Here is a 21,350-nt window from a genome sequence, read left to right on the forward strand (position 1 = left end):
AGTTTTCCTTGGCAAACTCCACTTGGACCTATTCGCCAGCAGCAACCTCCTGACCACAGTGTTTTAAACCCTGCTGTTAGGTGCAGTACGCGGGTGGTACTCCATCACCTATCCATAGTTGGTAGTTTTTACAATAGCACTTATTCTACTGATATAAATTATACATTCTTTCACAAACATCATCAAAAAGAAACCTATCACGATGGTGTCAAACTCAGGACCTTTCAACATACAAGTTTTTAAAGGAGGTGGTAGATTTATAAATCAGGAAAGGTACTACCCTCACCTGAAAGAGATATATGTTAAAAAGGAGTATGCTAAAAAAAAAACAATGACATGGGATACCTATTTTCAGTTTAGTCTGTTTCTTCCACCTCTTGGAGAAAGTACAGGGCCATTCACCAGTGGAGAGAAAATAAATGATTGTGTAAACTCATAGACTCAGCTTATCACAAATTGGCAAATATAGTTAACGGTTAATTATCTGCAAAGACTTCAGTCTTGTCACTTTTCAATTTTTCTGGTCAGCATTTAAAAAAAGGAACCAACTCTAATTAGTTAAATAATTTTTTCAGGTCCTTATAAAGCTGATTTCTATAAAGCTCTTGGAAAAGCTTACTTTTGTTTCAGGCTGGGATCTTTTTCAAGTTAATATAATTCCCTTATATGAAAGCTAAGAGCACCTGCACCCTTAACCCAACTCCTAAGCAGGAAAATATCTTTTTAAATATTTTTAAAGCCCAAATCTAGGAGCTCTGAGTTTCTGCTGCTATTTATCTGTGCTAAATGGCAAAAAGAGAGCCTAAACCCCCCAGATAGAAAGTTGGATTGGAGAGTTAGTATGAGATTTGCTTCAGCCATGTGATAATAATAGAATCTAAGGAGATGATTTGTATAGCTAGAGTGGAGTCAAAAGTATAGAAATACATGTAGATAATTCCAATTAACTACTAGCTCCATTTAGAAATGAATCTCCTCCTGAGAAAAGAGGTTTTGAGTTTATCTCCCTATTCCTTGCTCCTTTACCTTTGAGCTTTTGGGGGACTTTGGGAATGGGGGCAGAAATGCTAACCTTAATTAATGGAAGATCCACTACACCCCAGGCAAGGGTTTGGGTCCCAGGCCCGGGTCTCCTCCTGTGCCTCTCCCGAGAGAGAGTAACGAGCAAGCAGGCTTCATTACTGGCAGCTGAGGGGAAGGGTCACTGGGAATGGATTTGCAGGGCCCTCATTGAACGATCACTCCATGCTGAGAGGAGCTGGCCATGCTCTCGGACACCTGGTCATTAACATTGCTAATTAGCAGCCATTAATCAGGGCGCTCGCTTTTTTTGTTGTTGTTGCATGTCACCGGCTCCGAGGAACCAAGTGAATAAGAAGATTGTTTCATTACCTCCACAAGAGGTGGAATGAAAGCAGTTCCCATCAGCTCAAGATGAGATGGATTAAGGGAAAGGTTAGACAACAGTTTGAGATGAGCCAGGGCAGGGCGGGGGTCGTTAGAGGGGCCAGGAGACCTGAGCTGTCTGCTTAGGGAAAATCAGCCACCTACAACTGATGAAATCTACTGCACCCTAATTCTCATCATCCTGTGAGCAGTCCTCCAACTACCAAATTTTTGTGTCTTAAGAGCTTTATTTTCTTCTGTTAGTGCAGGGACTTATCTTTAAGTTATTTTAATACTGTTTGAAACTCAGTACGTTTAGGTGTCATTTGTTCTGCCTTCTCATTCTAAATTCATTTTTCCTTCCAAAAGATGGACAATTAAAAATTTTAAGTAGTTGTAGCTACAGCACTTCTAGCATGTCTTCACATATTTACTCAAATGGATACATTCCAACCAATAGTCAAAGGGTAATGAAAAAATAATTCTAAACTTTTTAGAATAGAAATAACAAGTGGGTTATTGTTACTCCTAACTTCACCTAAAAGGCAAGAGGCAATGAAAAGAACCTATATTGGTTTGTATATAATGACATTGAGAAGAATAACATGTCATTAAAAAGGGCTAAAGATTGTGTGTGTGTGTGTGTGTGAAAATCGTTTCTTATTGTTAATCCAAATGAAATGTGATAAACATGTTTCAATGGAGTGTTTTCTCTTCTGGAAATGTGAATGTGGGGTGTCGTGTAGAGCACATTGTATTTACCTTAATTTCTGGAAAATGGAAATCTTGGTAACAGGCTGTATGTCCAAGTGTTGTTGATATTGTCAGCATTGTTTATCTAGAAAAAATATTAAAATATTGTGAGAATATTTATTTAATTGGCAGTTTGTTTGCTGCTATACATTCATTCATTCATTTATTAAAATATACTCACCCAAGAGTTGCAAAGCAGATCTCCTCGACTTTCATGGGAAGTTCTCTTTATTAAACAGTGAGCACTTCAGCATTGTGCTGTTTCTGCTCTGGCCTCTCTGTAGTGAGTTACAAAGTGTGGTTTGCAGTGGCACTGAGTGACTAGGAAGCAGAGATTGCCTAAGTATTTATTAGTGCTGTGGCTTCATTTGGACATGTGTCATAAATACACATTTGCTCATGTAATACGTACCCCCGCACTTTCAAAGCAAAATTATCCACTTAATGTGCCCTACATTTCCAAACAATAAAAGCTAAACCTGTTTTTTATGTACTAATTTGCTCTGTTTACAAAGAACTATGAAGTTGTTGGGCAAAGGAAGCAAGTATGTAAAACCAGTCTGAGGGGCATTTCAATTGGGTTGGAAATCCGTAATATGATTTCTAGGACTTCATGGGAAAGTTGAACGCTCAAGGGGAAGTTACACAAAGAACAGCTGAGAAAAAGTTGCATTCTGGCACAGAATCATGCAAATGGGGCACATTCTTCAGTTTTCTCATGACGGATTGCCTCTGAAACCCCCGAGCCAAGCTGCAGCAATGCTAATGAGGGAGATGCATCAATGGACAGTGTCATCCCAGGGGCTTCCAAAGGGGTCGGGGATGAGGAGGGGGCCGGAGGGAGTTGGAGGAGGAAGAAGGAAGAAAGGAAGAAAAAAGTGATGGTGGTGGGGGAGTGAGAGAGGGGGGAGAAAATGGAGGAAGAGCAGTTGAACTTTGAATTATTAGGGCTAGGGCATGAAAAAACAAAAATAACTTAGCAGGTAGCTCTGGAAGGTACATAATGAACAGCCTTAAAATTATATCCCATTAAGATTTTAAAGATTTTAAAAAGCAAAATAGGATGGAAGATAGAAAACTTTTAAAACTGGCTGTTGGACAAAATATGATATTAAAGTTGGGAGCTAAAATGCTTCTGTCCAGAGAATAACTTGTGGTTTCCTTATTGAGGACTCTAAAGTAGAGTGGGAAAGACTGGGGGACCACCTATGCCAGGAAAAAAAAAGTAGCATTTTTTAGTCTTAACTGCTCTGTGGTTGTGGATTTCTAATTTAAATATGTTTTTAAATTTTTGTAAGTGCATACATACATTTGTAGCTCATTTACCACAAATGGAAGACAGTTTTTTGTTATTTCAATCGTGTTTTGAAAGATTTTCTTCTCTTTAACTGCATACACAGAAAGATTGGTTTTTTAAAAAGAATGTTTCTCTTGAGATTAACACATGATTACTCTTGTAGGGATCTGTGAGATGCTAATACCACTCACTTGCTTCCATCTCACCTGATGCATGCAAATTTATTAATTTATTTTTTATTTGCTTTCCATTCTGGGTTTCCGATACAAATTTCTCATGGAAATCAAATCAATAACTATTCATTGAATGCTTATTATACCTAACAGATTTGAAAGCATTCTTATAAGGAAACTTCTAAAAAGTATATAACCCTGTTAAGTTTCAGACCTTGGGAAGTGGTACAAACTTTCCAAACATCATGAATCCACTCCTTTTGTAATAACGCCACAGTGAGAACAGCCAATTTGGTGTTGGTGTGAATTGTGTGGTGCACTTCCCAAATGTCCCACTGAAACTTATTCAGTGCTGGCTTAACCAAACGTTGAAAATGTATTTTTCCTTTCAGTATCTTATTTGATTAGCATCTGGTTTTAAAAATGTAAACAGCCAACTGTGCTCCTGGTTTGCTAGCCATTTCAGCCCCTTTAGCTAGGTAAATAAATAACTTAAGTAGAAAAAATGAGTGGTAATTTAAATTCTTTAATCAGTGAGGAGTATATAAGAAGCTTTGTTCTAACCCATCAATACGCACTAAAGCTAAAATTGGGTCCCTTTTATTCTTTTGCTCAATTTCAACCAATAGGAGCTGCAAAATTCAAAATTAAAGCTCCCCAACTCAGTCTATTGTGTATTACAGTTCATATGGTATAGTTTCCAAGACCACCCACAGTTCCGGGACTGCCTAATGGAAGATTGTATCAGCTGCTGTACCTAATGACAACTAGATGAGTTAAGAATGAAGTGTTAGCATTCACAGTACTTGTGGGCATAAAACAGATTATTCACATCATTCCAAAGATAACCTTTGTAGCAAAATGCCTTCATTCATGTAACGTGTTTCTAGCTCATCAAGTGCATTATCAATTGAAATTATCTTTAACAATTTAAATTTCTCAGATAAAAAATGAAAACATAATGCATTAGAGGATCTATTAACATGTATTTAGATCATTTTAAATTATACATTAATGGAAACTGCAAAGCATGTTTCTGGCATGTCACAGTGTCATTTCGCAGCAGCATCACAAAGTGTTATGAACTGGTAGTACACTGTGGTCCATCACACACCTGAGATCCCCGTGGTGTCTCAAAAAACTTTCCCTCTGAAAATCCCCTAAAGGCAGAGAGAATACATTTGAACCACAAGACACCTGGGAGTAAAGGCTGAGGCAGCCCCTCTTCTTGCTCCCCTGCCTTCCTTTCCAAAAAGGGACAGTTCTTCGAAGTCTCCTGTTTTGTTTATTAATTTTCTATGATTTACTCCACAATATAGCCACTTTTATTTTAACATAAAAATTATTTAAGTTACTATTTAGTTTGGTAGCTTGCTTGATTGCTTGGGTTTAAATCTTAGAGTAAAACTGATACTCCAGGAAGACGCACCCTGCGATTCTCCCCAGAACACCGTTACCCAGACGGAGAGGGCGCTGCAGTCAATGAGCCTGCCTTCGAGCTAAGGGACTCTGGTGCGAAGCCCTGCTGCAGACGCACAGTGTGGCTTCGGGCACCTAAGTCCCTTCGCCACTATGGGCTGTGGCTTCCTCAAGCATAAAATGATAGGGCCAGACTAGGTGTGTTGACCTTTAAAGTCTTTTCACTATCAGTGTGCTATAATAATTCTGGTAACACATTTTGTTTTTTCAATGGAAAGGAATGACTACTAACAGATTAATGTAAATGAATTCTATGAACCTTTCCCTATAAAAGGGTTTTAAAAGTGCATGACCTCCATACGTGAAATATAAAGATAAAAATCTACTTAACTGTTTTGGCAAATTTAAATCTCCCAAAACTATAAAAATCAAAACCTGAAAAAAAATGTCCTGTTTGTATTATCTTTTGGTTTTGCTTGTTCAATAAAACTGTGTTTAACTGGAAATAAGTAACCAGAACTTTTTATTAGTCACACTTTTTCCCTGGCACATAATTCCAAGAGGAAGATGCAAAAAGAAAACTTTAGGATAAGTTTTTTTGTCATTTAAAAATGTCTAAACTATGTACACTTATTCACGAGACTCTGTGTCCAACATACTGTACATCCTTAACTATGACATTTTGGTTTCAAGCTCAGGCTCTGGAATCCACCCTGGGTTGAAATCCTACCTCCACCCCTTAGTTATGGACTTATCATCCTTCCTAAGTCTCACTGCTCTCAGCTGTAAGATAAAAATAATAATAATTCCTCATAGAGTTAAGGGGGCATTAAATGAGGTAAGTGCTCAGGACAGTGTTTGGCCCAAGGTTAAGTGCCCCACTAATGTTATCAATTATTAATACCATTACTAGATGCTGGGAATTGATGTTTCCCTTAACATTACAGGCCCACTGTCAACATTAGACAGATGCTTGGAGCATACCAGAGATACAGTAATAGGGAACTAACCCAGACCACTTAGCCAAACACTGTCCAAATTACCAAATTCCAAAAACAACTTCTTTGATTAAAAACAAAAAGTTCCCATCTTCCTACTCCTCTCCTCTGCACGATCCCAGCCCCAAGTCACCATCATGGTGCTCAGCCTGAATAGACAGCCTTCTCTGCCGGCATGGAGAGTCCCGGCACATTCAGAATCAGAATCCTCGGGATTATCACAAAGTTACTTCCTGTCCCAGCTGACAAACCTAGCCCACCCAACAGCACCCCCAGGCTCAGTCTGGCCAGGTTCACCGGAACCTCTCTGCCGTGGCTTGTCTGTCCCCACCCTCATGCACCTCAGTCTCTTTCTTTTTTTTTTAAGATTGTATTTATTTATTTATTTATCTTTAGAGAGAGGGGAAGGGAGGGAGAAAGAAAGAGAAACACATGTGAGAGAAACATCAATTTGTTGCCTCTTGCATGCTCCCAACTGAGGACCTGGCCTGCACCAACCCAGGCATGTGCCCTGACCTGGAATTGAACAGATGACCTTTCTGTTTGCAAGACAACACCCAACCCACTGAGCCACACCATTCAGGGCAGGGCAGTCTCTTTCTTCCCAAATTTCAGCTTGACACCCCTCACCCATTCATTAGCCCCTTATTTCATTCAGAATCAAATCTAAACTCCTTCATGCACCCTTGCAGGCCCTCCTTTCTTACTCAGCCTCAATTTCCTTGTCTGTTCTCCACCCCACTACCCAGCCAGCAGCTGTGCTGAAGTACTGGAAAGTTCTCAAAACTCCACATTATTCATCTGCACCTCTAGGTCCTCGGGGGTTCTCTTTTCTTCTGTAACACTCTTTCCGCCTCTCCCTGAACCCCTTCCTTCAGACTCCCCACAGCTAATTTCTATGCGGCCTTAAGTTCTCAGCTCATAAGGGAGCCTTTCCTGACTGTGGAAGATTTGATTGGGGACCTGCTCATGTATTCCATGACATTCCAGCCCTTAGAGTTTTCCAACCTTAATCAGAGTTTTATCAAATATCATTGTAATAGGCTGTGTGCTTATTTGTCCTATTCCAAATAATAAATTCCCTGATGATGGGCTGGTTACCACTGTACCCCCAGCCCTGAATTAAGTCCTTAGTAAATATTTGTTACATAGATGTAGTTTGTATCTGTCTTCATATAGTCATCTTTGTTGCCCAACCTAAAGCAGGTACATTGATAATAACAGTCATTTTTAATAAATTGCATCAACATTAGGAACAGCCATTAACCAGCCAACCACAGAAGTGATATAGACCTAATGAAACACATCGACACTCACTTTCTTGCCTTGCTGTCCTGGAGAATGTTGCAGAGAAGTCATTGAGGAACTATGGAATTTTTATTAAGTAAAAATTTGCTAGTGTAGTTATGTGTCCCTTTGAAGTCCCTTTGAAGGGACACCTTCAAAGCTGTCCCTTTCCTCCTAAAGGCTAAGGAACATGAGGAGGAAGTATGTGGGGGAGAGAAAGAGCATCATGAATCATTAAAAGTCACTGAGAAGATTTACATACTGGGGTGTTAATTGGTTATAGAGGAGAATTTGGGACATAAATCTTTTAAAAATATTTTGCTTATGATTAAGAAAAACAGTGAGGTTTTCCAACCCCGTAACTCTGTAGCATATGGGGTTGGAGGGGAATTGGGCAGATCTCTTTGCTGTGTCTTAGGACTCGCACTAATTGAAGTGCTTTTCTGTGCATGCTCCTCTACCCTGACCATCCCCTGGGTCAGACCCTCCAGGCCCTCCTGCACACCACGCGTCAGTAAAGAACACTACAAGTCCCTCAGCTCCGATCACAAGCACTTATGTCTGAACGACCTGTCTCACTTCATTTTGCCTTTATTTCCATTCCACTTTCTCCAGACTTTTTATCCCATTTTGGTGTCCATTTTAGGCTCTCATTATGAATCCCAGGACTTCATTTTTCTCAAGCTCTCCTCTTAATGTTCTCTTAGAACTTCGTTTCCTGATACTCAATGTTTGATCAATTCTACTCCTAGACCCTCATTCCCCGAGAAGAGTAGATTGTTTTAATCTCCTTTTTACTAGAAACATATATTCCACATATATCAAGAGAAATAAACAGCCATTCTAGAACCAAATGTTCATGGGAAACTCTGGATCAACCGAGGCCCCAGCCACACAACGGCTGGCATTTCCCCATGTGCAGGACCTGCACCACCTGTGACATGCCACTGGAGGCGATGGGTGTGCAGGTGGTGCACCGGCATGGCAGTGAATGCCAGCAGGCCACAAAATGAGTGTGAAAGCAGTTCTTTTCAGTTTGCTTACACTCCTCCTGATTACAGTAAGAACAAAGTCTCAGCTAATCTTCAATGCCTTTCCTGTACTTGACAACAGCTCTAACACAAAAGAAATTGATAACAATTATATTTTCAGTTGTTTACTTTAACAGTTACATGCTCTTTACAGCATACCAGATTTGTTCGCCATTTATTTAGGGGTATTTTCATAGTAACAGTGTGATATTTTCATAGTAAATAGTTTCCCTTGCAACTAAATTACATTTAAAAGGTAAGTCCAGCCCTAGTTGGTGTGGCTCAGGAGGTTGAGTGTCATCCCACAAACCAAAAGGTCACTGGTTCAATTCCCCATCAGGGCACATGCCTGAGTTGAAGGCCAGGTCCCCGACGGGGGGTGTGTGAAAGGCAACCAACTAATGTCTCTCTCCCTCTCCTTCTCCCTCCTTTCCCCTCTCTCTAATAATAAATAAATAAAATCTTTAAAAAAAATAAAAGGTAAATCCATATAAAATGTTTTATTTAAAAAATAATGCATGTACAGGTAGTACATGGCCATAATAAAATAAAATAAAATAAAAACATGACAGTGGTCATGAATTGCTGCATTTTGGTAAATAATTTAAAAATAGGCCAAAGTTGTAAATCAAAATTACAATTAGACTTAGATATCCATAATAGTTTATGGATAGTCAGATATTTTCTGACCCTCAGAATGCCAGGCTTTCTTTAAATTAGCAATAAAAGTGTGTCATTAATTCTATAAGCATTTCCTAAGAGCATTTTTAAAACATAGAGTTTCCCCATACTTTTATCCCTGGCCCTTTCTTCCTCAAAACCATGAAGTGATTGTTCCAAAAACTATAGCACTCACAGGTCAACAAGAGAAAGGAGAGAGAGAAAGAGAGAAAAACAGAAAGAAAAAGAAAGAGAGAAAGAAAGAAAGAAACCTTTAGTCCTGTAATTACCAAAGAAATAAGCAGAACCTTGAGAAAACAAGCTGGTGTTCAAGAAAATAATTTTCATTGCCAGCACCTAACCACTGGCCTCTTCCTTAAAAAGAGGATGAGGCCTGCAGGGTAATAAAAGGGCCTATAGAACTGCATAAAAGTTCCACATGTGCTGCTCCCTGAGTGGCCTTCAGGGGGGTAAGGGCTGAAGGGGGAGCAGGGGAAGGGGGCTAAGAGCAAGACAAAAAAATCCTGCTTCAGGAGGAGCAGTCCATCTCACACAAAAAACTAATGAACATGACAGGTTCCCATTTGCAGAAGGTGTTATCAGCTAGAAACAACAACAAAAATAAGAATTGCAATAATAATAATAATAATAAGATGAGCCCCAGCAGTTGGGGTTTCTGCAATTACAGTGTGAACTGCATGAAAGGATTATATGAAGTGCTCTTGGCTTGGAGGGGGAAGTAAGAGCTTCAGCTTGAGAGTCGCAAGCAGCTGCTTGGGGGCCGTGCACCTGCCGGGTCCAAGGCTGTTTTCACCTCGAGAGGAAAACAGGCCCCTTCTCTTTCCCTTTCACAGCCCCCAATCCAAAAACAACCTCTGAGAAGAGGGGGGAAATGGAGAGAAAATGGAGAGGAGAGAAAGGCAGAAAATATAAAATAGAAGCTAAAAACTTTGTCCATAACAGTAAGAGTGGCTGCAGACTTAGTGAGACAATTGTGGGGCTGGAGAGTCACGGAAAGGTAGGGGTGGGAGGAGGGCGACAAGTGGGAGGGAATGACTTCATTTTAATGCAGCAACAGACAGAGCGTGATCTGATATTGGCAAAGTTTCAACGAAAATGGGGGGCGAGGGCGGGAGGAGAAGAAAGGACTCTTTTACTGTTTCAGGCGTCTAAGTCTTCCCGAGGAGCATAAGCTCAGCTCGACATTCTGGGAATAGCAATGAGGCACACACAACAATCAAAACACACTAAATCTGTTTGATGATTCAAACACATCATGCATCTGCACCCACCAAATAGGACTTCAATTAAATAACCTTGCAGATTTGAACAGGAAAAGAAGGAAAAGCGTGAGTATTTTTAATTAGTAACTCCAAATACAAGCGGTTCTGTAAAAATTAGGTGTTTGCACTACACTTTATTCTAAAGTGAGTTGTAAGTGTGTGCTGCTCAAAAGCACGAACGGCTCCTCTCTAACACGGGACTGAAGTCGTTTCCTTCCTTATCAAGGAAACTGTAGGATGCTGCTTCAAAGAGGCCTTTAGCAAAGAGGTGAGAAGGGCCTGCGTGAGTCTTTTTCATACACAGTCACACAAATACATGCATATACACAGCACTTTTCCAGTGTTAAAGGAAAACTATACAGTTCCTTAAAATAAAACAAAACACACACGTACACATACACATACACATACAGCGCACAGAAAGAATAAAAAAGCCCATGTCTCAAATCAGTCATTGTGCAAACTACAATTTCTGTTCCCAAGTATTTTTACTTATATGGTTTTCTATTTCTATGGTAGGGATAAATTATTTCACTACACAATTATGACTTGGTCTCTGAGCATATGATCTATCATATATGTGTGTCTGTAGTCCCTGCTGTGGAATAACACACAGTTAGCCGTGAATGATGTGCTTGAGTGCCCCAGAAAAGGCCTTTTTTGTTGTCAGAGAGATCCAGATCCACTCATTTTCAGACTGACTTCCAAACAGGCTTGGCCTGGCCTCTGCTTACTTTTAAAAATCAAAAGAAAATAATTCATATTGAAGAGTTGGGAAAACATGTGTAAGGCTCTCTCTTTGGACTCTTAGAAACACTTCCCTCTTTTATTGAAAATTGTATTCTACCTTCGACCTAGGCAGAAATTTGGAGAAATGAGAAGTTTTTGAAACTTCCTCAACTATACTACCCCCACACATACACACAAAGACTCCAAATATACCAGTTATCTGACAAAATAGAAATAAAGTCTATTTCAAATATAAGCATTTTTCTCAACATAAATCTCTGATGTTAATCCAAAAACTAGTAGAACAAGAAAGCCAAATTTTCAAATTAATAAGACATGAAAATTAACTCAGTCGTTCTTTAGGACCTAAAAATATAAATGAATCGCAGAAAGGGAGGAAAGGGGTCAAGGGTGGGAACTTGAATACAACATGTGTCACCACATTCCTATTTTCAAAGAGTAATTTGAGTGAATTGGGGGGCTCAAACCATGGTGACAGCCATACATTTTAGAAAGCACACAACTTGGGGTCAAAAAACAGAGTTGAAAAGAAACTCAAACCAGGGACACTGACTATACCCATCAGTCACAGAGAAAATACATCCCATTGACAAGCCTGTGAGCATCAGGTAGAATATGAAATAAAAGATGGACATGTTAATCATGGGAGGGGAAATTGCCTGGACTTGTGGTAACTTAGGAAAGTGGAAAAGTGCAGAGACTGCTCCTAGCACCCCTCAGTCAGTTGCCCTCTGAACATGGGTGAAGCTTCTGCCCCATTGTAAAATGAGGCCAGATTCAGGGTGAGTTCTTCCCTAATGGAAATGAGGAAGGGACTTAAACATGGGAGGCAGGAACCCTGAGTCTCAATCCTACCTCAGTGTACCCTTGAGGTAATAACTTGCTTTCTCTGACCTCAGTGGTTTTTTTTTTAATGCTTTTAAATTTGTTTTCTTTTTTTGTTTTATGTTTTTAAATTATTTTATTGATGTTCAATTATAGTTGTCTGCATTTATCGCCCACCACTCCCCTCCACCCAGCCAAACCCACCTCTCTCCCTTGCTTCCACCCGCCCCGCTTGGTTTTGTCCATGTGTCCTTTATAGTTGTTCCTGAAAACCCTTGACCTCAGTGTTTTCATCTGTGAAACAGGGGAGCTGCATTAGACAGTCTCAAAAATGCCATCTGGTTCTAAAATCCTGTGATTCTGTGGGTAGACCCAGACAAGACTGGGAACATTTCACACCAAGCAGTAGACAAGCCAATTTCTATTTCTCTCCCCCTGCCATGATTAAAATCCCCCCCAAAATGAATTCCCAATAACTCACAGCTTTGATGGAAGCTCTTCGATTAGGCTGAGTAATCTCAAAAGAGTCTAACAAAAGAAAAGTAAATTGTCAGTTATAGAGTCACTGGAAGTTCTGACCACTCACCCACCTTTAAAGCCCCATGTGAGTTGGGGGTTCGGAATCTCAGTGGAAAAAGAGAAGGGTATTTGTTTATCCCACTCATAACTCCTTCCCCCAAATTCAACCCATGTCATCCCACAGTGAGACCCTATTATTAACGGGAGTGTGTCCTATCAGGTGCTAGGAGGGAAAACATGAAAAACCTTACCTTACCTCCCACCTTGCCAGATTTAATCTGTCCTTCAAGCTTCCATGTTCCTTCAAGAAGATTTTGCAAAGAGTTCCATATTCATCTTTCTTCTTTACAAATTGGTAGCACTCATCTGACGTAATTATGACTTCTGACATCTCATATTTTTATTTAACCTTTAAAGCAGCATCTCCTCAAGTATGATACTAATTCAGTGTTCCTCAATATGATTCTGCGGTCAGAATCTAGACTAGGCTGAATTAAACAAACTTGAAAACACCTTACAGAAAAATGTCCCAGAGCAATTAGTTAACAAACTGATACAAATTGTGACACTCCCACTGGTCTGGATGGCACTTGGTCTCTCCAAGACTGCTTTTTTTTTAAGATGAATTTTTTTAAGATTTTATTTATTTATTTTTAGAGAGGGAAGGGAGGGAGATAGAGAGAGAAACATCAATGTGTGGTTGCTGGGGGTCATGGCCTGCAACCCAGGCATGTACCCTGACTGGGAATCAAACCTGTAACACTTTGGTTTGCAGCCTGCGCTCAATCCACTGAGCTACACCAGCCAGGGCCAAGATTGCTTTTTTTATTAAAAAAAAAAAGAAGCCTGTATCAGAAAATATTGTCCAATCTTTATAACAAGGTTCACTTGAGAATTAAGATTCAAGCGTTCACTTATTATTTAATCATTAATGGCACAAATATTTACCCAGTATGCACTTCATGTCAGGCTGGGAGCTGTCAGTAATTCCCAGGCCCTCTGTGCAGTGGAGAAGAGACAACAGCTAATCACATGCCAAGGTGATGAGTACAGTGACAGTGATATGCACAGGATAATATGAATGTCAATGGAGAAATGCCTACCTGGTAGGAGAAGAGGGATCAGGAACATAGCTTTCTCCAAGGGGTGACATCAGAAGTGAGCATGGGAGGGACCCATCCTGTTAGTGACTATGTATAACGATTCACAATTTATAAAGTTTTCCACATAAATTAGTACAATATCTATTTTACATATTCTCTTGAGCACTTGCAATATATTTGATGCCTGGAATTCATTTCCACTTTAACTTGCCCTTCTAAGAAGGTACATTTCCTTGCGAGTTTCCCCATATAGTTTTCCTAGCTGTGAAATGCTTCTATTCCAACCTCAGATGACAGTGAAAGGTAAATTAAGTTTGGACCTCCCATTTATGTATTTTTTCATATATTCCTAAGGACAAAACTCACTACGGAATATCTATCAAATTCTCAAGGAAAGAGTATGGTAATATTTTCCAAATAGTGAGATCTAAACATTTGAAAGCCTTGTGAGCAGTGCAAGACACAGAAAGGAACTTTCTGTTTGTTCCAAGTAAAGGTATCACTTGGAATTCCTCTGGAGCACCAACAGAGAGACCCTGGACTCCACAAGGAGACCAGCCCGACAAAGACAAGGTAGTTTTGCCTGATGAAAACCCTTGAAGACATTGCCACTGAGGGCAGGCCCAAGGCTCACCTTGTTGTCTGGTGGGTATTGCTTATCTTTCAACCCACATGATAAGATTCCTTAAGGACATGTTTTGATCATAGACCACAGGTGGTAAACACAAGGCCTGCAGGCCAAATCGACCCTCCACCTTGTTTTATCCAGCCCGGCACCTTGTTTTATCTGGTCCGGCACCTTGTTTCTACCTGGTGGCATCACCGAGCTTCTTGCCCCTAGTTAAGGAGTAGTTACATTTATACAGTCCTAAAATCACATTTGGCCTTTTGAAGGCAACCGTGAGGCTGATGTGGCCCCCAGCGAAAATGAGTTTGACACCCCAGCCATAGACCATCCAAAGCCATTTGACAACCTGTGGTTTGTTGAAATTTTGTGATACTTACACTATTATTACTTCTCACACACATACATAAACATAATGAGTCACCCACATGAGACACAGCTCTGACTGCTCCTTTAAAATGAAAATTTAATACCACTTAACCTTTCTCTAGTGATGCATTAGATTCCTTTACATTCTTCCTTTCATTAGGATAATTTATGAGAAAGAGAGAGCCTCCCTCCTCATCCATTCATACTAGCTGTGTAGAGAAATTTTCTTTGTAATTTTAAAATCAAGTAAGGAAACTTGGTGTTGGGAGGCTGGGATGGGGAGGGACGGGATGTTGTATGAGAAACAGCAATACCGTAGCTTCCATGCATGCGGCAGACTTCATTCGTTCCGTAGTGAATACAGCCCTAAACCAGGAGTCAAACAGCTGGAGTCCTGACCCAGCTCCACCTTCTACTAACTACAAGACATTTTTCTTGCCTTCAATGGAATACTAATGTCTTCCTTGGGTCATCTTCACAGTGCTTAAGAGGTTCAAATGAGTCAAAACAGGTGAAAGCACTGTGAAAAGTCTAAGATGTCAAATGTAATATCAAGGCCTCTATTCACCGCGATGCTATTTGGTCAACAGCTTAGGCACCAGAGTCAGACCCATCTGAATTAGAAACTGGCCTCTGTCTCACAGCAGTTGTATGACCTTAGGCAAGCTTTACTCTCTAAGCTTCATGTTCTTCATCTATAAAGTGGAGACTGCTGACCCTCAAACAGTTGTGAGGATTTAATGAGATCATAAACTGCACCCTGGCAGTGTCTGAAATAGGGGTTTCTCATTGAACACTGTTTCACATTACTAGTGAAGAGTTACTGCCATATGGATCATCTTATTGCTACAGTATGGGAAAATGAGGCTCATCAAGCGTGTTTGGAGGCCCATCACATATAAAATTTCTGTTATTTCCTCATCAGAGGCTCTCCTGAGTCCCCAGCCCCTCCCCAAGTTCATTAGTCTCTCCTATATGACCTCTGTTCCAATATTCTATTGTACTTATTAAACACCATTTTGTAACTTATTTATTTATATGTTTCTTCTACTAGACTATAAGCCAAAGGGGGTGAAATGGAGAGTGGGTGGTGGGGGCGGGTGGGGTGGGAGAAAGTCATGGTTGAAAAGTAGAGACAACCATACTTGAACAACAATTAAAAAAGAAAGAAAATTGATGGAAGGAGTCCATCCTACTCATCTCAGGCTCCCCCATGCCCAAGATAGTGCTACCTCAGAATGAACACTGAATTAAAGCTTATGGGATTGGATGCATGAATATATAATGTTCTGCTGTAAGTCAGTCCTCAAATAAGGGATAGAGACATGATAGAGGGAAGGAGCTAAGTGCTCAGGACCCAGGACAGCCTTCACTCTGGCACCGTCTCCTGCTCACTTTGCAGTGTAGACTTTCGCAGATCTGGTGCCTCTGCTACACAGTTCAAGCAAACATTCATTTTCACTGCTTCTGTAAGCCAATAAAAAGGAAGCAAGACAGTGTTGGAAGTACATTTTGAAAATTCAGTTAACCTCACCTTTCTTCAGATTTTGCATCCCTAATATAATGCCGTAAAATCCTGAACTTCAAACCAAAGAGAACAAACATCAGCTATCTCAGAATCAGGGAGTTCAAGTAGGGGCTAGGTCTAGATGAAGTTGATGGTTTCCCACATACTGTGATTTCCAGACAGAGCTACAAGACTCTACCCTCTCAGTAATTTTCTTCCACAAATCTTTCCTCCTTCCAAACTAGCCTGAAATTCTTGACTTGGAAGTTCACATATATATGTGTGCTATTTGAGGTGTTGTTAGGGGTGGGCTGGACATACCATCTTCAGAAAACCTTTGCAAAAATGCCTGCTATCTTTGCACTTGCCTTTCCTCATTAGCATATTTGTGTCATCCATACAAATGTGCCTTTTATATATAATAAATTATCATTATCAACACAGACTATTTTATCATATCAGCTTTGGGCCCCACAGAAGATAGCTTGGCCTTGGGGAAAGAAGAATTGAAAAGGACAGATAGATTTTAATCCATCACTTTGGGACTGGAACCACATGCACCCTGAAGACGGTAGACTAAGGAGAGGTGACTTACATAGAGCCTCGGGCCCTGGGCCGTGGGCAGGAAGCATAATGATGGAAGTCAAAAGTCAATATTCAATCCTGCTGTCCCTGGAATCGACTCATTATTCTTTTTGTTGTTGTTTTCAAGTAAGGCTTAGTGAGCACTGAGCATGTGCTAACAAGAGGGCAAGTCTTGGTATGCCGTGGTGTGAATACAGAAGTAGTACCTCCCTTTATAAAGTATATCATCCTAATGTGAGAGACAGATATTCAAACAAGCATACTGATTAATATTTAATTTTCAAACTAAGAGTCAGAGGATGTGGAGAAAAGGGAACCCTCATTTACTATTGGTGAGAATGCGGCAGATTGGTACAGCCACTGTGGAAAGTAGTATGAAGTGACCTCAAAAAATTAAAAATGGAACTGCCTTATGACCTACTGATTCCACTTCTGGGAATAGGTCTGAAGAAACCTAAAATGTCAATACTAATTCAAGAGAATATAGGCACCCCTATGTTCACTGCAGTATTATTCATAATAGCCAAGATTTAGAAGCAGCCCAAGCGTCCATCAGCAGGAGAGTGGATACAAAAGCTGTGGTATGTTTACACAATAGAATACTATTTGGCTGTAAAAAAGAAGAAAACTTTACCGTTTGCAGCATCATGGATGGACTTGGGCAGCATTGTGCTGAGTGAAATAAGCCACTCAGAGAAAGATAAGTACCTTATGATCTCACTCATATGTGGGATCTAATGAACAAAATAAACAAACAAAATAGAAACAGACTCATAGATAGAGAACAGACAGCTGTCAGAGGGGATGGGGATCACAGGGCTGGGTGAAAAGGGTGAAGGGATTAAGCAAAAACAAAAAAACTCACAGACAGACAACAGTATGGTGATTACCAGGAAGAAAGGGGGTTGGGGGCAGGTAGAAGACAGTACAGATGGAGGGAAATTTGACTTGAGGTGGTGAACATGCAATACAATATACAGATGATATATTATAGAATTGTACAGTTGAAACCTATATAATTTTATTAATAAATGTCATCCCAATAAATTCAACAAAAAAGAAAATAAATAAAACTAAGAGACAGCTAAAAGGAAAAAGAACAATTATGAGAAAATAGTAGGGCACAGAAATCTTTCTTTTGGATTGAGTGTAAAAGTGGATTTGCCTTGAATTAATAAATTTCATCTCGAAAGCCTCTCATTTGCATGGGCTCTGGAGATGGGGGAGTCTGCAGTGTGTCAAATGGCTATGTTTTTTGTAAAATTTGCAAATGTAAGCTATTTTCACTGCAATCACTTAAAACCATTGTATCTTGCTACTCTGGTTTCCCTGTCATACTTCCCCTCATGTGGAGCTGGACAGCCACAGGCATGGTGGGGATCTAGTTCGAGGAAAACTGAGATGAGAGGACATTTCCCTTGGGTATGGTGGGACACATTACGCAGTGTAGTTAAGTGACTGCAAGCATCCCCAATGTAAGAAATGTTTTTGTAAACATTCCTCCCATCCTTTTTACCAACTCACAGCAGATGGAATAAGGGTGCAGGCTTAGAGGTGTCCCCTGATAGGACTGTGCCCTCCACGGCCTGGCACCAGCAGTAGGAAGGTAGCTGGGGGAGAAGAAACCAGGTGTAAATGCAGAGGACCAGATGGGGCTTTTGCCCTGTGGGAAAATACTACTAAATACTTACATAATATTACTAATTAAAAAAAGCTTTGAAGCTAAAATAATCATTTCTAAACTGTCATAATAAAAATACAAATTTAACTACTATGCTAGAGGAAAACTAAATTATCTTTTTATTCTCACTATGGAAAATATTATATTATTATTATCATATGAAGGAACAATAAAAAGATATGGAGCCATGTCAATTATATCTCAATTAAAAAAAAGATATGTGGCCAGAGAATACAGGGGAAAAGAATTGTTAAAGCAGCATTTATGGTACTAGCTACATTTTTAAACTTATTATTTTTATGGTGCCTTTTCTGATTTTAAATAAATGTTCACTTTTGAGTATAAATTGTATACTAGTGATTTCTTACTCCTTTTCTCAGAGAGACCCCCCCCAAATTATACCAGCCTCAGGCCCCACAAAACCTGCACCTGGTCACAGCTTCTTAGTGGAGATGACATTTCAGCTGAAACCCAAGGCAAGTGAAGGAAACATCCACAAGAAGGAAAATCTGGGGCCATGGAAAGAGCGCATGCAAAGGTCTAGAGGTGCGCATGAGCTTGGAGAGTTCATGCATGAGACCACAAGTCCCATTGATTTCCAGGAACATTTATTTCATTATTAAAATAATGCACGTTCATCCTATTTGAAAATTTGAAAAGATAAGAGAAGCACAAAGAAAATAAAAGAACCACCATACGTGTCCCAACTTCTTACTAGACAGATATGATTGCTCCAGTTATACCACCAGGACTCTGGACAAGGTAGGGCAGCTCTAGAATGATCAAGACCTGGCAGATTTTTAAAGCACTGTACAAATACAAAAAAAATCAGCTAAGTGAAATAAGTCAGTCAGAGAAGACAAATACTGTACAATTTCACTTACATGTGGAATCTAAGAAACAAAACAAACAAACAACACAAGACAGAAACAGAGTTATAGATACAAAGAACAAACTGAAGGTTGCTGGGGAGGGGGTGCTAGAGAGAAGCTGAAGGGGACTGGGAAGTATAAACCTCTAGGTATGAAATAAATTAGTCACAGGAATGTAATGTACATCACAGAAAATGTTGTTAATACTATCATAATAACGGACCACAGATAGTTATTAGGCTGATCGTGCTGATCACTTCATAAGGTGTATGTATAGGTATTGAGTCTGTTGTACACCTGAAACTGATATGATATTGTATGTCAACTGTACTGTAATAAAAATTAATTAAAATGAAGAATCTGGTTCTCTTGATCATCACTATCACCATCATTATCGATACCCAATCAGAAAAACACATTTAAAATACCCTCTTTTAAATCTTTTGCCCACGTCACCCAGCTATAGCACCTGTGGCAGTCAAGATACAAGTGAAGAGGGGTCCCTTGGGATTCCTAGTGAAGTGAATACTTCTTTTGCCCTGCTGTCCAGTACCCTCCCTCACTCTAAAAACAATCCCTCAACCTTTAGGGAACCAACCTACCCCTGTTTCAATCACACTATGTTCATGGAAAGCAATCACAGTTCCTTATCCCAGCTCCCAATTTCAACTGATGGTTTGGGAGTGTGTACATGTGTACATTTGGTCCAATCTGAATTCTACCCCCACAGTTTCCTAGCAGGACCTCTGAGAGGATTGGCCCCCACTGTAGCAGTAAAGATGGGAGATGTGGACCTGGGAGAAGTGGAAGGCCATGTTCCAAATCAAACAAGTTAGTCTGAGAAAATAAGGCTGAGAACCTATGAGAGGAGCAGAGAAGAAAGATGAAAAGTGTCCTGGTGGATGTCCCTACAGAGTCCCTGTTTCCAGGCATCTCGGAGACCTCGCTGCCCTAACAGTTTTTCCTGTTGACTGCCTAAGTGAGGTTGTAAATAATCCCCCTCTTGCATAATTTGTTCAAGTCGTGTGTCTGCCACTTGGAACCACATTATCCCCCAATATGCTAAATTTGAATGCCTCCTGTGGATCTTTATCAAGTATAAGTCGCCGTTCTGGATTTAGAGTTGCTAATAAAGAAGAAAGACACAAGGACTAACATATGCTGAGCATCTATTGCATTTCAGGGACTACATGAAAATTACTTAACCTCTTCCTTACAGAAAATCTAAGAAATAGTCATTGCATTCAGGAAATTGAGTTTTAGTGTGGTAAGTAATTCGTTCAAGCCCTCACAAGAAATAACAGAGGCAAAACTGAACTTAAATCTGACTGCACATCCCATTCTTTTTCTTGATGCAAACAAGGAAAGAGGAAGCCTTGATTATGAATTGACCCAATGGGAATCTTGAAGCCCTCTTACTGCTTTTAAATCCTGTCCTTACATTGAACAGTCATTGTTTCTACATAAGAGCTTTAATCAAAGCTCCTCACTTAAATATGTTCAGATCTATAAGCTGGAGGTAGAAAATAAAATCTTCAAAGACTTAGCAATTTTATTGAGAGGAGTAATGTTTAACCAAGTCTATAATAAAATGTGGAAGAACCAGCAAAATACCCCATCCAAAAACAGGACAGGGAAAATGGGTCTAAACCACAGCAGAAATTACTCAAGTCCTTTATATGGGAAAACTGTTGGCTAATAGTGAGGGCTGTTAAACAATGAAATGGGTTACCAGGGCAAGCTAAGGAATCTCCTCATCTACAGGCCTTTAACATAGTAAAATTTTCCTGGTCTGAATGGCTTTACGTGTGGTCTTCCTTGAGGAGGGGTAGGGTCAGGGAGCTACAGAGGAAGGGATGACCCCTCCAAATTCCTTCCTAAAGCTTGGGATTCTCCCTACCTGAGGAGAATCCCCTCCCTACCATCATCACCTTGAGGAAGGGGCTCTTCACCATTGGACAATCTGCCCCTCCTTTGAGTTCCTACCTGTCTTAGTAATGCAATAATTCACAACTTGTGTACAAATGATTGAAATATTTAGACATAATGGAGGAAGTTTAATAGTGTCCAGTGGGAAACCCAGGTGTTTAGATCAGCTTAAAAATAATAACCACCTCCCCTGCCGGGGCGTTTCTATTCACCATCAGCTCTGCTTTTATTCTTAGCCATAAAGGCTACCTCAGACAGGAAATTATTCACGTGATTGGTCTTTACAAGTGCTGTTGGG

This window comes from Phyllostomus hastatus, unplaced genomic scaffold (assembly GCF_019186645.2).
Source record: "Phyllostomus hastatus isolate PE091 unplaced genomic scaffold, TTU_PhHast_1.1 phas_contig_86, whole genome shotgun sequence".
Lineage (NCBI taxonomy): Eukaryota > Metazoa > Chordata > Mammalia > Chiroptera > Phyllostomidae > Phyllostomus > Phyllostomus hastatus.